Source organism: Cucurbita pepo, chromosome 10 (genome assembly GCF_057944985.1).
Source record: "Cucurbita pepo subsp. pepo isolate OVF chromosome 10, ASM5794498v1, whole genome shotgun sequence".
NCBI classification, from domain to species: Eukaryota; Viridiplantae; Streptophyta; class Magnoliopsida; order Cucurbitales; family Cucurbitaceae; genus Cucurbita; species Cucurbita pepo.
The window spans coordinates 16043059-16058769 of NC_141807.1; the positions used below are offsets into that span (position 1 = coordinate 16043059).

A 15711-nucleotide genomic window follows, 5' to 3' on the forward strand; every position below is an offset into this window, starting at 1 on the left:
GTTAGATGTCTCAGCTATTCAAGTAAACGATTTGTGGTTCAGGGTGGCATGATCATTCCAAATCCCTTTTACTTGCTTTCATCTTAGATAGACCTTTACTATTATTGTTGTGCCAATACGGGGTGTATGATTAGTCCTCAAAATCATATCTACACCCATCAGGACTAAAATGTCCCAAAATGTACTATAGGAGAACGTGACCAGTTGTTGTTTCTTCACTTTTAGCTTATAACATAGCTTTATTTGAAATTGTTTTTAACGTATTTCCTCGCTCACGCTTTCTAAAATATTTCTTCTAAACGTGATTCGAGCATACACTACTATTGTTCTTTCAGTCTAAATTTTGCATGGTTGACTTGTTCATTGGATTAGAACAAATGTCACATAATCATTGTCTCACTACTGCAAGAGTGCGATTGTGACACTTGTCTTCCGTTCAGTTGTGGGTCGCATCTTCTGACTAGTTACGTGAGTTTGGCCTAGAGCATACGTGTAGGTTGAAAAGGAAATGGTTGGATGCGGACTGCGAATAAGGGTTGGGCCACGGAAGGTTTTTTTTTACCACATATAGACTTTGGGCTAGTGAGTCTTAAATTTGGGTTCGTTTGAAAATTTTTTGTTCGTTTTTTAGTTCAAACGAACCCAAATTAAACCTACTAGTTTCTTCTTCCTTGCACGACTCACTCCTATTCTCTGTTCTGTCTCTTCTTGCTCTCTGAAACTTCTTTAAAGGCTATTGTTCACCGATTATTTGGGAGCATCTTCCTTATAAGAATTGTGACCACAGATGACCTATGTAGAAAATTCTTTCTTGATCGCGTAATCGCGTAATCGTCCCTGTAAGCAGCTTCATTCTTTCTTGATCTATGAACCGACTTTATGAAAAAACATCAGTCTTTCAGCTGAAAGTGTGACTGTTGGGTATGGATAAGCAGGACCTCTTGGTTTGGGAAAAATCGGAGTTGTTGGCTAAGAAAGCTAAGCAGGCAAGTATAGGACAGACAAAATGCACATACAAATTGATTGACATGATCCCTCTCCCTCTCTCTTTGGCTAGTTGGCTAGTTGCTCGATAATCGGAAAAGCATACCAGGTAGGGAAAGAAAGGCTGCTCAATCTCCTATAAGGCCAACCCTAAACGGTGAGCTCACCAGGCAATGCTATAAGTTCGATAGAAGTCCAAGGTTTCGTCTACTACGGACCAGGAAGCTCTTGGAGGAGCTATCATGAAATGAGAAATACATTCGATTACGGCAACTAATAGATAGCAAACTTTTTGGTAGAAACTGAATGATCCCTTGGCTCGGTCAAGAAAAGGAAAAGGTAGTCGTACTCCTACCTTTTCCATTGGACGATAGGAATGTTTGAGCTGAAAGATTGAATCACACCTGGTAAGAAAGGCGGGCCTAGCAGGTTTCTCCGAACGTATAAACAAAAAGAGGAAGCAACCGGTCCTAAAGAGGATACCGATACGCATACATTCTCGCATGGAAGAACCTAGCTGAACCGGATTAAGGGTCCTAACCTAGTCCGACTGACCTTCTTTGGCTGGCCCCCGCCCCTTGTAACAAGGTCAACCCGTACGTGCTTTTTCCTTTCGTTTAGCGAGATGGCTTACCAGCTCTTTCGACTCATAGCAGCAGTATGAAAAGCGGAATCCTCATCCTGAGTCGAGTCCGCATTGCCATACGAATCGACATCGGCCAAACCAAGACCTCCTATTTTTTCTTTAATGAAAGCGGATCTAACAGTTTCGATAAAACCAACCTCTTTTAAAGAAGAAGTCACTCTGCCTTGATCACCGTGGACATATGCAGCTCCCGCTTTACCCTTGCCTACCGTGAAAAGGAAAGTTCCCTCACGATAGGTCCTTCCAGCTCTCGAACGTCTTTCTATCAATCGAGAGAGGTATAGAATAATACAACAAACCAACAAGACAAGAATGGACTCATAAGATGGGCGGTCAGGGAAGCGATTTCATTTGTGTTATCCGCCAAGGAAATGATCAAGGAATTCTCTATACACGGCTGAGAGATGACCGTATTGTTGCACATCATGAATAAAGTACCGTAGGCAAGCAAAGCTTTTGAAAATGAAAGCGTGTAGAACTCAGATCCACTTTCTCTTCGATTCGTAAACTTCGGATCTTATCTTCCTTTCGTCTCCAGGTGACTGAGAGAGAATTTAGGCCTGGCGTGCATCCGATTCGGTCAACAATAAGGTACAGAGCAGATTGATTAAATGGGCTTGAAGTTCCATTATTGTTATGTCGAAGATCTCTACTAGGTTTAGTGCACTTTGGTAGTTGCGAATGTTGTCGTAATCGAATGTCTTTCTCATTCGACATTCTCTCTTACCAAGCACTCATACTCGCCAGGGTTGAGGAGACAGTCCGTGAGCTAATTGGGTTTCAAGATTGCGTATACGCGAAAAGAGCTCGCTTTCGACTTTCTCATTCGGTGTTTTGTGCCCGATTCTTGTTCAGGAAAGGGTCTGATCTCTTTCATTAGAGCACATTGATGCCGAAGAAGTCTTCGGAACTGGTGGAGAGGCTATGATGACTTCAGGCTATTCAAATAGCATGACTGATACCACAAAGAAAGAGTATCTAAGTCACACTAGTGGAATAGCTTTTTCATAATAATTATCTCGATATATGATACCAAAAACCTGCCTGATGACTGATAAGGTAAGAGGTTTCAAAAGACAAAAGAATGACAATTCTACGTGTGATAGAAAAGAAGTTTTGGGGTTTCAAAAGTCAAAAGAATGACAATTCTACGTGTGATAGAAAAGAAGTTTTGGGGTTTCAAAAGACAAAAGGATGACAATTCTACGTGTGATAGAAAAGAAGTTTTGGGGTTTCAAAAGACAAAAGAATGACAATTCTACATGTTTTCAGTGTACGCTGTTCGCCTGCCTTCCTGACCACGGATAGGCTATAGGGCTTTGCACTTAGGCCCCTCAAATGACCTATTTGACGACAGCGGATAACATAATGAAAAGTTCCTAGAAAGAATATTTTGGGGTTTCAAAAGACAAAAGAATGACAATTCTACGTGTGATAGAAAAGAAGTTTTGGGGTTTCAAAAGACAAAAGAATGACAATTCTACGTGTGATAGAAAAGAAGTTTTGGGGTTTCAAAAGACAAAAGAATGACAATTCTACGTGTGATAGAAAAGAAGTTTTGGGGTTTCAAAAGACAAAAGAATGACAATTGTACATGTTTTCAGTGTACGCTGTTCGCCTGCCTTCCTGACCACGGATAGGCTATGGGGCTTTGCACTTAGGCCCCTCAAATGACCTATTTGACGACAGCGGATAACATAATGAAAAGTTCCTAGAAAGAATATGTTTCATTCCCTATTCTCTAACTTGAGACATGTTGAATTGTTTTCTCTGAGGCTCATCTTTTGAGAAATGAACACAGGGGCATTCCGAGAAGTTTTGGGGTTTCAAAAGACAAAAGAATGACAATTGTACATGTTTTCAGTGTACGCTGTTCGCCTGCCCTTGAGACATGTTGAATTGTTTTCTCTGAGGCTCATCTTTTGAGAAATGAACACAGGGGCATTCCGAGAATTGAACTCGGGACCTCTCGCACCCTAAGCGAGAATCATACCACTAGACCAAATGCCCTTTCTAAAAAAAAGCAACATTTTTAACTCCTACTCAATATTTTTTTTTTTCTCTCAAGTTTGAAATCTATTTTTTTAAGCGGTTGTTGGACTATAAAACAAAAAGTTGATGATCTAGTATTTTACTTGTAAGTAAGGCATGTAATATTGAATTGTTTTAATATGCAAGTGTTATCAAATAAACTACAACCCAACAAATGAATCAAACTAATCAGTTTGGGTTGGGTTGGATTTATTCGGCTCAGTTCATCAGTTTGTTTGATTTAATTCTTCTATTTTTCTTCGTATGACAAGTAAATGAAGTTGTATTGAATGTACCATAGTTTGATTTATGACAAACTCATATGAAATATAATTGCATTAATAGTACTAAGAGTTGGAGTCTATAAACATTTCATGAACTCAAGTGCAACTCATGCTTCATTAAAGACGAGATAAACTTTAGTTAAGTAACTAGAACTTTAAATTACTTCATGTGGAGCTTCAATTACTCTATGTTAGCTACTATCTTTAGGATTTACTAATTGGACACGAGTTCTTGGATTTAGGGGGATTGTTTAATGTAATTTTCAACTACAACTTATGTTTTCAAATTTTTAGGTCATAATTTAGGTAGTGGTTGTATATTATGGATGAACACTAGAGTTTCTATCCCGTTCACCACAACTACTCTAGTTTTTGTTTGAAGGCTATAATTGTCATCTATGTTGTATGGCAATAAAGTTTGTTTAGATGAAATTTTAGTTAAAGTTGCATATTTTACTTCTTGCTAGTAAAAAATTTGTTTCTTAGCATAATATGAATTTAGTTGCAGAGTTATTAGGAATAAGATGGAGAAAGAAATTTTCTTTAAAATGATAAACAGACCCAAGTTCATATTTGTTGTTGTCTAATTGTGATTTTACAAAAAAGCTTAAGTACTATGAAATATCAAGAATATATCCTACACGTCATTCAAGAGGACAATAAATGGAGTTAAATTGAACGCAGTTTTAGTTTCATGTTTAGTAGGTTCAAGATGAAGCATAATTGTATTAATGATATTAAAGAGAAATTCGTGTTTTATTAGAAGAGACCAACTTCATTTAAGGTACTAGGAGTTTAATCTACTTCCATTGTAATTTCAATCACTCCACAATGATTACAAATTTAGGGTTGGCTAATTGGACATTAATTATCAACTTTAGGTTATAATTTAGGTAATAGCCATTATAATGTTAATGAGCATAAGAGTTACAATTCTTCCATGGACCATATGTGTTATAGTTAAATGAATATATATACATTATGTATGTTGAGGTTTGGGTAAAGCACAAAGTAGTAAGGAATACCATTGTCAACTCTAGAGCCACCCACAACTCATGATGGAGACCGATGCAAAATAGTTTAACATCCTTTGGCATCAAGATACAGGAAAGATGAACGCCGTCAACTTGGAAGCTTTACCTGTCTTAAGAGTCACAATGAGAACTCTAATCAAGCTGGAGTTTGGACTAGGCAAATTGTTTAGTGATAGTTGAAATGGATGACTTCAATGTCGTGTCAGGAATGAACATCCTGCTGAAACACAAAGTCATTTACATGCCCATAGCAAAATGTCTAGTAGTAATGGAGTCTAACCCGACGATCATTCAGAAAAACATCCATCAACCAAGAGGGTTGAAAATGATGTCGATACTACAGTTGAGAAAGAATCATAGTCATGATGCATCTATGCTTGCTGCTATTGTTGTAATTGAAAAGGGGAGCTCGAGTGAGCCAACCTCAATAGAAACCTTGTTTCCACTACATGAAACAAACCACTGAAGTAACACATGTTCACACAAAAATATCATCTAGATGGATGAAGAGAAGGGTCAGTCGGAAGCGTCAACCACAATAATTTCAAGAAAAATAAAGAGTTCATATAAGTTAAGTTCAGATAAACTTCGAGTTCAAAGCAACAAGAACCAAAAACTTGTGTGAAAATACTATGGACTAGTTAAAGTTATCCATAAGATTACGAAGACATCATATAGAATCCAATTGCTCTTATGGATGCGGACTAACCTTGTTGTTCACGTTAGTAACTTGAAACGTTATTATTTCGACCAATAAGACATCAAGCAGAAGCAGGTGGTATGACTTCATACAAATAAGAAAAAGTTTCAAGTGAAGAAAGTAGGAAAGACACGAACAGAGAAGACATGAAGACTCAACAAACCGAGAAGTGATTTTCAACAGCACCTAGTAGGTTGGAAGAGACTCATCATTATGAGATCAGATGGAAGCGCATTGAGAGACCTAAAGTCAGCCTCATCCAATAAATTGTGTGGGGGCAGATGTCACAGTCATGATTGCCCAAGTCGTGTTGCTTGTGGTTGCATGTTGCATGTCTTAGCCATTCTTGTAAACGATTTATTGTCCAAGGCGGTTATTTGGGCAATGTTATTGTTTACCGATCATTTGGGAAACACGCCTTGAGCAATCATGATCGTCACAATTGGCTAAGACATTTGTTGTCCATATGTTATTGTTGTCCAAGAGACTCCTCATTCTGAGGTCATGATTGGCTAAGACATTTAAAGAAGTTTTACCTAGGGCAACTTCTATCACAATCCTCTTCTCGCTCTTTGAAACTTCTTTAAATGTTATTTTTCACTAGTTATTTGGGCGCATCTTTCTTAAAAGGATTGTGACGACAGATGACCTAGGTAAAACTTCTATTGGGAGATCAGTGCAATAGAGAATCTGTGTCCCTTTCCTGAAACCTTCAGCGGACAACATAACAAAGAGTTCCTAGAAAAAATATCATAGAACAATTTGAGTAATGCCTTTGAAGTTAGGCTCGAGGCTTTATCTTATCTCCCAAGAATATAGTTCATTCTCTATTCACATAGAAATTCTGCAATAGAAAGTGGTACCCTCATCTTCTCTTACAAAACTTTCTCAAGTCCTCATGGAATGATTTGAAAGTGGTACCCTCATCTTCTTTTATAAGACTACCTCGGCCTTCATGGAATGATTATGTTATGTTGATTCTTAGAGAAGGGAGTAGGAGTAAGAGTAGATGACTGTTTATGGTCCAAGTCCCGAAAAAGTAAGTCTTTATGTCAAGAAAGGAGAGGAATCCTCTTAGTTTCCAAGATTTGAAGAGAATCATACATACACAAATTTCCTTTGTTTGTTTATTTTTGTTGTTTGCTCTCTTCAATTAACATGTTATAAAGACACTCGTAAATTATAATTAAATATAGTTTTTTTTTTCTTTCCAAATATCCATTTGAATTACTTCTTGGTTCAAGGTTTAAAAAACCTATTTCAAATCTTATTATATTGCATGCTTCAATTTGATATAATTGTTGGGGGCATTTTGAGAATCAAACTCGAGACATCTTGCACCCGAAGCAAGAATCATACCACTAGACCAAATGCCTTGTAGTGGATCTATCATTTTTAGTTGCTCGTCCATATCTTTTATGCGCCTCAATATTTGAAATTTATCCCCATGTTTTTGTTTCTATTCTAGAAATAGAAATGATATCCATAGAAATACATAATTTTACAATGCAAATAAGAAAAATTGGTGATCAAGTTTTAGATAAAAGTAGCAAACATGTTGAAACTCATAATTTATCCACATATTTTGTTTGGTAATTTTAAACTCATTATTTTTGTTTGTTCATTCCACCTAATTTGTAAAAAAAAAAAATCATACCACTAGACCAAATGCCCTTATAGTGGATCTATCATTTTTAGTTGCTCGTGTGTATATGTTTTCCGCACCTTAATATATGAAATTTATCCAACCTCAATATATGAAATTTATCCACATATTTTTATGCTTTAGAACCTACTATTATTGTCATGTTAACTTCACATGGTCTATCACACAGTTGAAGCAGCATTGCCACTAGAGCCCATGCATTCCTTTGGAATAGATATGTTAAAAATTAGGCCCATTTGATAACTATTTTGTTTTGTTTTGTTTTTTTTTTTTTTTAATTTCAAAATTATGTGTTTTATCCTTTTATAAAAAAAAATAATAAAAAAAGAAAAGAAAAGCAAAATTTCACACCAAACTAAGTTTTTGAAAAATATTTTTATTTTTATTTTTTCTTTATTTTAGTTTTCCAAACATAGATTCATTTGGAGTGGCTAGTTTTCAAAACTACTTCTTTGCTACAGTTGAATAATATTTATATTGTAAAATGGGATTAACTTTCTTTAAGTTTATGTAGTTTCTTTTTATTACTATGTTTACTTCTATATCATGTTACTCCATTTGTATTTACTTCGTTTTATACAAAATTTCACCGTAATTAATAAATCCATGTGCTTAATACATTCCCTACAAAAATAAACTTGTTTGTATAAGGATAAATTACAATGAATACACACCATAGAAATCCAAAAAATAAGTAGAAGGTAGAGAATTTCACTTAAACACATAGTGACAAAGTGTGACTGCATGGCTCACATGCAATTCTACCACAAGAATGGCATAAAACTTGCATAGATGATGCTCGGATTTTGAAGGGAAACTTCTCAACTTGAGAGATCAATTTCATCCATCACAAATCTGATTTTTACATAATAATTTGTGGGTATTTATAGTCTCCTACAAAAGAAGTTAGTTGCCGGGATTTAATCTCGATCCCCTTAAATCTCAAAAAAAAAAAAAAAAAAAAGGAAGTCAAGTTGACAATTCTACCATTACAAACTAACAACTCATGTAATGATGCTTGCAACTTCATTTGCTCCTTCAACTTTGTAAATATTCTCTTTTGAAGTTCTAAATGGTCCTTCCTCAATCTAATAAGCTTGTAACACATGAAATAATAGTTGAACCGAGCCTATCCAATTTTGTAGATGAAGAATGAATGCTTGTTGAATCTTCTTGGCCTTGGATCGTGTAATAGGTCCAGTTGGAATATTTGGAACACCGTGATCCTTATCATCTTCTCCCTCTTCAAAAAGATTCGTCCTCGAATCAGAAAATCATCACCTACATCAAAAGGACTCAAGTCAGCAACATTGAAAGTAGAATGTGCTGAAAATTCTCCTGGAAAATCATTTTATATGCATTGTTATTAATTCTTTCAAGGACTTGATAAGGGTCATCCCCTCTTGGATGTAACTTTGTCTCCCTTTGAGATGGGAATCACTCCTTGCGAAAATGTATCAAAAGCCAGTTACCGGGTTGAAAAATGATTTCATTCCGTCCTTTGTTAATTCTTGAAGCAACATTGAAATTTTGTTTCTCAATTGTCTCCTCTCCCTCTTTATGCAATGTTTTGATCCCATTTGCCTTACTTGTGGCTGCTTTACTCACAAAAATATTAGAATGAATAGAAATCAAATCAAGACGCGTCAGTGGATTAAATCCGTAAGCAACTTCAAAAAGAGAACAATGAGTCGCAAACATTCGTCCCAAGACTTAATATTCTTACAAATAATAGCCCTAAGCAATGCTCCTAATGTTCTATTAACCACCTCAGTTTGCTCATTAATCTGAAAATGACATGTGATTATTCATTTTTTATGTTATCTGGGATGACTTAATTATGACTTAATTTGGAGAGCATTGTGTTTTTTTATCAACTTGACTATTCAATCTAAAACATGTGATTATTCATTTTTTATGTTATCTGGGATTGCTTAGTTGGGAGAGCATTAGACTGAATATTGGAAGGTCTTGTGTTTGATCTGCATTCATCGCACCCTATAGTTTAGTTGATTATTATTTCTTTTTAAAATATAATGAATTAGTGGAAATAGCTTTACTCATGAATTTTTTTTTTTAATGTTAGCAGGGATAGCTCAGTTGGGAGAGTGTCAAACTAAAGATTTGAAGGTCACGTGTTTACTTGGTTGCATAAGTTCATTAAGTTGCATAACTTTATTCAATCTAAATTAGTGATTATTTCATTTTAAAATATAATGAATTAGCAGAAATACCTTTACTTATGATTTTTTTTTTTCAAATATTATCTTAAAAAATGAGTTATTATTTATTTTTAAAATTTCAATGAATAATGAATTAGTGGAAATACCGCACTTGGTTGCATAAGTTCATTAAGTTGCCTAACTTTATTCAATCTAAAATTAGTGATTATTTCTTTTTAAAATATAATGAATTAGCATAAATACCTTTACTTATGATTTTTTTTTCAAATATTGGCAAAGATAACTCAGTTTTAAGAGCGTTAGACTGAAAATCTGAAGGTCACGTGTTCGATCCACGTTCACCGCACTTGGCACTTGATCCACGTCACATAACTTGACTCTTGACTATTCAATTTAAAATTAGTGATTATTTCTTTTTAAAATATCAATGAATTAGCTAAATACCTTACTAATGAGTTTTCTTTCTTTTTAAAATTACTTGGTTACTTGACTATTTAATCTAAATTTAAATATCAATGAATTAGCTAAATACCTTACTAATGAGTTTTCTTTCTTTTTAAAATTACTTGATTACTTGACTATTTAATCTAAATTTAGTGATTATTTCTTTTTTCAAATTTGAGAATTTTCATTTTCAATGTTACAGGGGATAGCTGAGTTTGGCGGGTGTTCGTTCGACCTTCACCAGACCTGATTCAAGCAGTATAACTTACTATCTTATCTAAATTTAGAGATGATTTCTTTTTAAAATTTCAATGATATAACTTACTATCTTATCTAAATTTAGAGATGATTTCTTTTTAAAATTTCAATGAATTAGCATAAATAATTTTACTGATGAATTTTCATTTTAATGTTAGCATGGATAGGTGAATTGGGAGTGGGAGTGGGTCCGTAGATCTAAAGATAGCGTGGATTCCTAATTATTTATTTGACTATAAATGCTCTATAACAATTCTTTATTTGACTATAAATGCTCTATAAGACATTTAGTAAAATGACTCATTTTATTGCATGGAACAATAAAATTGATGTTCCCATAGAATTGTCAATGCATTCTACTTTCAATATTGAGTCCTTTTGATGTAGGTGATGATTTTTCTTATTCGAGGACGAATCCTGGAGAGGAGGATGATGATAAGAATCACGATGTACATTCTACTTTCAATGTTGCTGAGTTGAGTCCTTTTGATGTAGGTGATGATTTTTCTGATTCGAGGACGAATCCTTTTGAAGAGGGGGATGATGATATGAATCATGGTGTTCCAACTGGACCTATTACACAACCCAAGGCCAAGAAGATTCAACAAGCATTCATACTTCATCTACAAAATTGGATAGGCTAGGTTCAACCATCATTTCATGTGTTATAAGCTGATTCGTTTGAGTCAAGACCATTTGGAGATTCAAAAGTAAATATTTTCACGGTTGAAGTAGTGGATGAAGTTGCAAGCATCATTTTATGAGTGGTTAGAAAACTTTATTTATTATTTTAATTTCATAAAGTTTGTAATGCTCAAAATGACTTCGTCTTCGGTGGAGATTTAAAGGGATCGAGATTAAATCACGGCCACTAACTTCTTTTGTTGGGAGATTATAAATACCCACAAATTATTATGTAAAAGCATATTTGTGATCAATAAAATTGACCTCTCAAGTTGAGACGATCCCCCTTATAGAAATCTGAGCATATCTTTGTCATTTCTAAGTTTCATGCAATTCTTGCCGTGGATTGCATCTGAGTCATTCAATCAAGCCTTGATCGAGTTCGATTGTGAAGTGACTCAATTTTTTCTTTTGGCACCTTGACTAATTTGGTTTTTTAATTATTAATGTACTTTTTGTCTTATTTCATCATTTCATAAAGAAATTGATGAAATATTGATAAATGTTTGGATTATGTAAAAATATGTATGTACATCTAGGTATTAACATGTATTAAAAATATTAATTAAGCTACGACGACCAGAATACAAAGAATTCTTGAAAGCAGATTTTATGTCAACTACCAACTCTTCAAAAAGAAATGCCTTCTTCAAAACCTACAAAGAGGCTGAGCGAAATGAATTAAGAACTCAGTGGTATTCTCATATGTAAACCATCAAAGAAAATATACCATTCTTCGAATGGTTTGAAGAAAATATTCTGCAGGTATGCACCTTGACCCAGAAGAGTTGGAAGACTACCAAAAGAGGCGAGGTATATTCGAAACATCCTCCGTTAGAAGAAGTCGAATTCGAGAACTACTACGGAGAAAAGGTCAAAGCTAGCCCTTTCAAACATATTCCGGAAGGACTAGAAAAGGGTAATCCGACCCTAAAGGATATCAAGAATATCCAGCATCAAAACAATTATTCAAATAAGATTTTATCCACGATCGCTACTCAACTTGAAAGTATCGAGGGAAAAATCTCAAAGAAATCAGGTACTCAGCAGGAACAGGCAAGCAGCTCTGTACCAAAGGTTGATGAGTCAATACCAATACTCAGACCGGAAAATCTCGAAATATTTACAAAAAGGATTTCAAAAGAAGAGGCTGTAATGGCCAAGATAGAGGAAAAGTTGGACAGGATATTAAATCCCGCCATGACGCCTCAAGATTCATCTGTCAATGTCGTTAATAATGACGACGAGAACCAAGAATTCGAAGACGAGATTGCAAATGAGAGAGAAGAACCTTTCTACAATCGAATTGAAAGGATCTCTAGAAGAAGTCAAAATAATGCCAGTAATCAGAAAAACTGGTATCCTCAACCGTCTTTTCCGGATATCCAATTCGAAGAAAAGACACTACAAACTCAAGCTCATTATGATGGTTTAGCAATCTATGAATGGAATATCGATGGATTGTCTGACTATCTGATAATGAATGTTGTCAATGAGATGATGATGGCTGCAGGCGCGTATAAATTACAAGGCCATAAATCCGACCATCAGATAGCTCAAGTTTTGGTAACCGGATTTACCGGGCAACTCAAGGATTGGTGGGACAAATATCTCGAATGCAATTTTTTCAAAATACTTTGTAGGTATTAGGCCTTCTTGAATGCAATTTTGATCGGCTCCAGTATCTATGAGAGCCTTTAGTGTGATTTTGAAATCATAAATTTTTTAGGTAACGAGAGCGTACCATTTTTGAAATTGAGAAGTGGTGATGGCTCCAACGAAGGAACTTTGAAAATCTTCTTCATCCAGGTTCGGTTGCGCCGTTTTCTTTTGTGCGGGCAGCCTTTCCTGAAGATTGAGAATTTCTTGACGAAGCATATAAGATTCTGACCTGGTTTCATATCTAAGCGCCTGTACTTCTTGTTTGAGATTATTAATCTCTCTTTGTAAGTCTTGAGTAGTGAGTTCCCTCGGTTTTTAAAATCTTTGGAGAACAGATTTGAGTTTGTAGGGATTTCTTTCTTCCCTTTCAGGTGGCTTAGAGATCGTCATGGCATCCCTAAGTCGTTGAGCAATCTTCTGTTGAATTTCTGGGTCTTGAACTTTTTCTACTACTTCGAGTAGAATTTCTTGATCCTTGGTAAGGACATTTATGCATCCTTCGCACGTCCTTTTTCCTTCTTGTTCTGATTCGTATTCTGTGCTGGAATATGAATCAGATTCTTCTTGGAGTTCGAGGATTTCTCCCTCGCTTGATTGCTCTGAGTCGGTTAGGGTCAGTCGTAATAGCTGATTTTTCAGCTCTTGATCTATATCCAACTCATTGATCTTTCCTTTGATTGGACACTTGTTAGCATAGTGTCCTTCTTCACGACATTTGAAGCAAGTTTGCTTTTTCTTTCCTCTATGGGTTTTTGTAGGAATATACTTCCTTCTTGAATATGTTGGCTTCTGAGACTGCACGGGTTTACTCCGATATGCTTCTCTAGGCCTGTATGAATGATAAGGTTTTGGATGCGTCTTAACCTTCTTTCGTCTGGAGGTTGAGGGAGCTTCTATTCCCTTGCATCCATATTGATCGCAAAATCTACCAAGCTCTTTTCTGTTTCATATTGAAGAATTGAGCTTGTTTTGAATCTTTGACTCATTACGAAGTCTGAGTCCTTCTTCTATGATGAAGGATGCTATGGATCCGTATGACAAAGTTTGCCATGGAATTGTTCCATTGTACTTTGTCTTAAGGCCATCTTTGATCCTCCTTGAGAAGTGTTTTGGTAGTCCATTGACGAAATTCTCTTTCCAGAATTCCAACGAACTATCTGTTCTAATAAGAACTTTGTTGAAGTACATGTCTTTGTACCACCTGAAATCACCTAAGGTAGGGCATTTCAGGTTCATGAGTATCTCGGCGGATCTCTCCTGGTATTTCAGAGGGTCGCCGACGAAGAATTCTATGAGGGTATATATGAGAGTGTTGACAGCATCCTCTACCCTTTCATGTTGTACTTCGGTCCTAGTTGATGGACCTTCTTCTTTGATAATTTGAGTAGTTGGCCTAATGACATAGTGGTTTAATATCTGTTGGCGGGTCGTTTCGTCGAGATATTTGTCCCACCAATCCTTGAGTTGCCCGGTAAATCCGGTTACCAAAACTTGAGCTATCTGATGGTCGGATTTATGGCCTTGTAATTTATACGCGCCTGCAGCCATCATCATCTCATTGACAACATTCATTATCAGATAGTCAGACAATCCATCGATATTCCATTCATAGATTGCTAAACCATCATAATGAGCTTGAGTTTGTAGTGTCTTTTCTTCGAATTGGATATCCGGAAAAGACGGTTGAGGATACCAGTTTTTCTGATTACTGGCATTATTTTGACTTCTTCTAGTGATCCTTTCAATTCGATTGTAGAAAGATTCTTCTCTCTCATTTGCAATCTCGTCTTCAAATTCTTGGTTCTCGTCGTCATTATTAACGACATTGACAGATGAATCTTGAGGCGTCATGGCGGGATTTAATATCCTGTCCAACTTTTCCTCTATCTTGGCCATTACAGCCTCTTCTTTTGAAATCCTTTTTGTAAATATTTCGAGATTTGCCGGTCTGAGTATTGGTATTGACTCATCAACCTTTGGTACAGAGCTGCTTGCCTGTTCCTGCTGAGTACCTGATTTCTTTGAGATTTTTCCCTCGATACTTTCAAGTTGAGTAGCGATCGTGGATAAAATCTTATTTGAATAATTGTTTTGATGCTGGATATTCTTGATATCCTTTAGGGTCGGATTACCCTTTTCTAGTCCTTCCGGAATATGTTTGAAAGGGCTAGCTTTGACCTTTTCTCCGTAGTAGTTCTCGAATTCGACTTCTTCTAACGGAGGATGTTTCGAATATACCTCGCCTCTTTTGGTAGTCTTCCAACTCCTCTGGGTCAAGGTGCATACCTGCAGAATATTTTCTTCAAACCATTCGAAGAATGGTATATTTTCTTTGATGGTTTACATATGAGAATACCACTGAGTTCTTAATTCATTTCGCTCAGCCTCTTTGTAGGTTTGGAAGAAGGCATTTCTTTTTGAAGAGTTGGTAGTTGACATAAAATCTGCTTTCAAGAATTCTTTGTATTCTGGTCGTCGTAGCTTAATTAATATTTTTAATACATGTTAATACCTAGATGTACATACATATTTTTACATAATCCAAACATTTATCAATATTTCATCAATTTCTTTATGAAATGATGAAATAAGACAAAAAGTACATTAATAATTAAAAAACCAAATTAGTCAAGGTGCCAAAAAAAAAAATTGAGTCACTTCACAATCGAACTCGATCAAGGCTTGATTGAATGACTCAGATGCAATCCACGGCAAGAATTGCATGAAACTTAGAAATGACAAAGATATGCTCAGATTTCTATAAGGGGGATCGTCTCAACTTGAGAGGTCAATTTCATTGATCACAAATATGCTTTTACATAATAATTTGTGGGTATTTATAATCTCCCAACAAAAGAAGTTAGTGGCCATGATTTAATCTCGATCCCTTTAAATCTCCACCGAAGACGAAGTCATTTTGAGCATTACAAACTTTATGAAATTAAAATATTAAATAAAGTTTTCTAACCACTCATAAAATGATGCTTGCAACTTCATCCACTACTTCAACCGTGAAAATATTTACTTTTGAATCTCCAAATGGTCTTGACTCAAACGAATCAGCTTATAACACATGAAATGATGGTTGAACCTAGCCTATCCAATTTTGTAGATGAAGTATGAAGGCTTGTTGAA

At 35.6% G+C, this 15711-nt stretch overlaps 1 non-coding gene across 1 annotated transcript; it reads right to left on the bottom strand.

The window, feature by feature from the left end:
* Nucleotides 1-3568: 3568 nt before the first annotated feature.
* On the bottom strand, nt 3569-3640 carry TRNAP-AGG (transfer RNA proline (anticodon AGG)). The gene has a single exon. It is a non-coding gene; the product is annotated as a tRNA-Pro (tRNA).
* Between the last annotated feature and the right edge of the window lie 12071 nt (nt 3641-15711).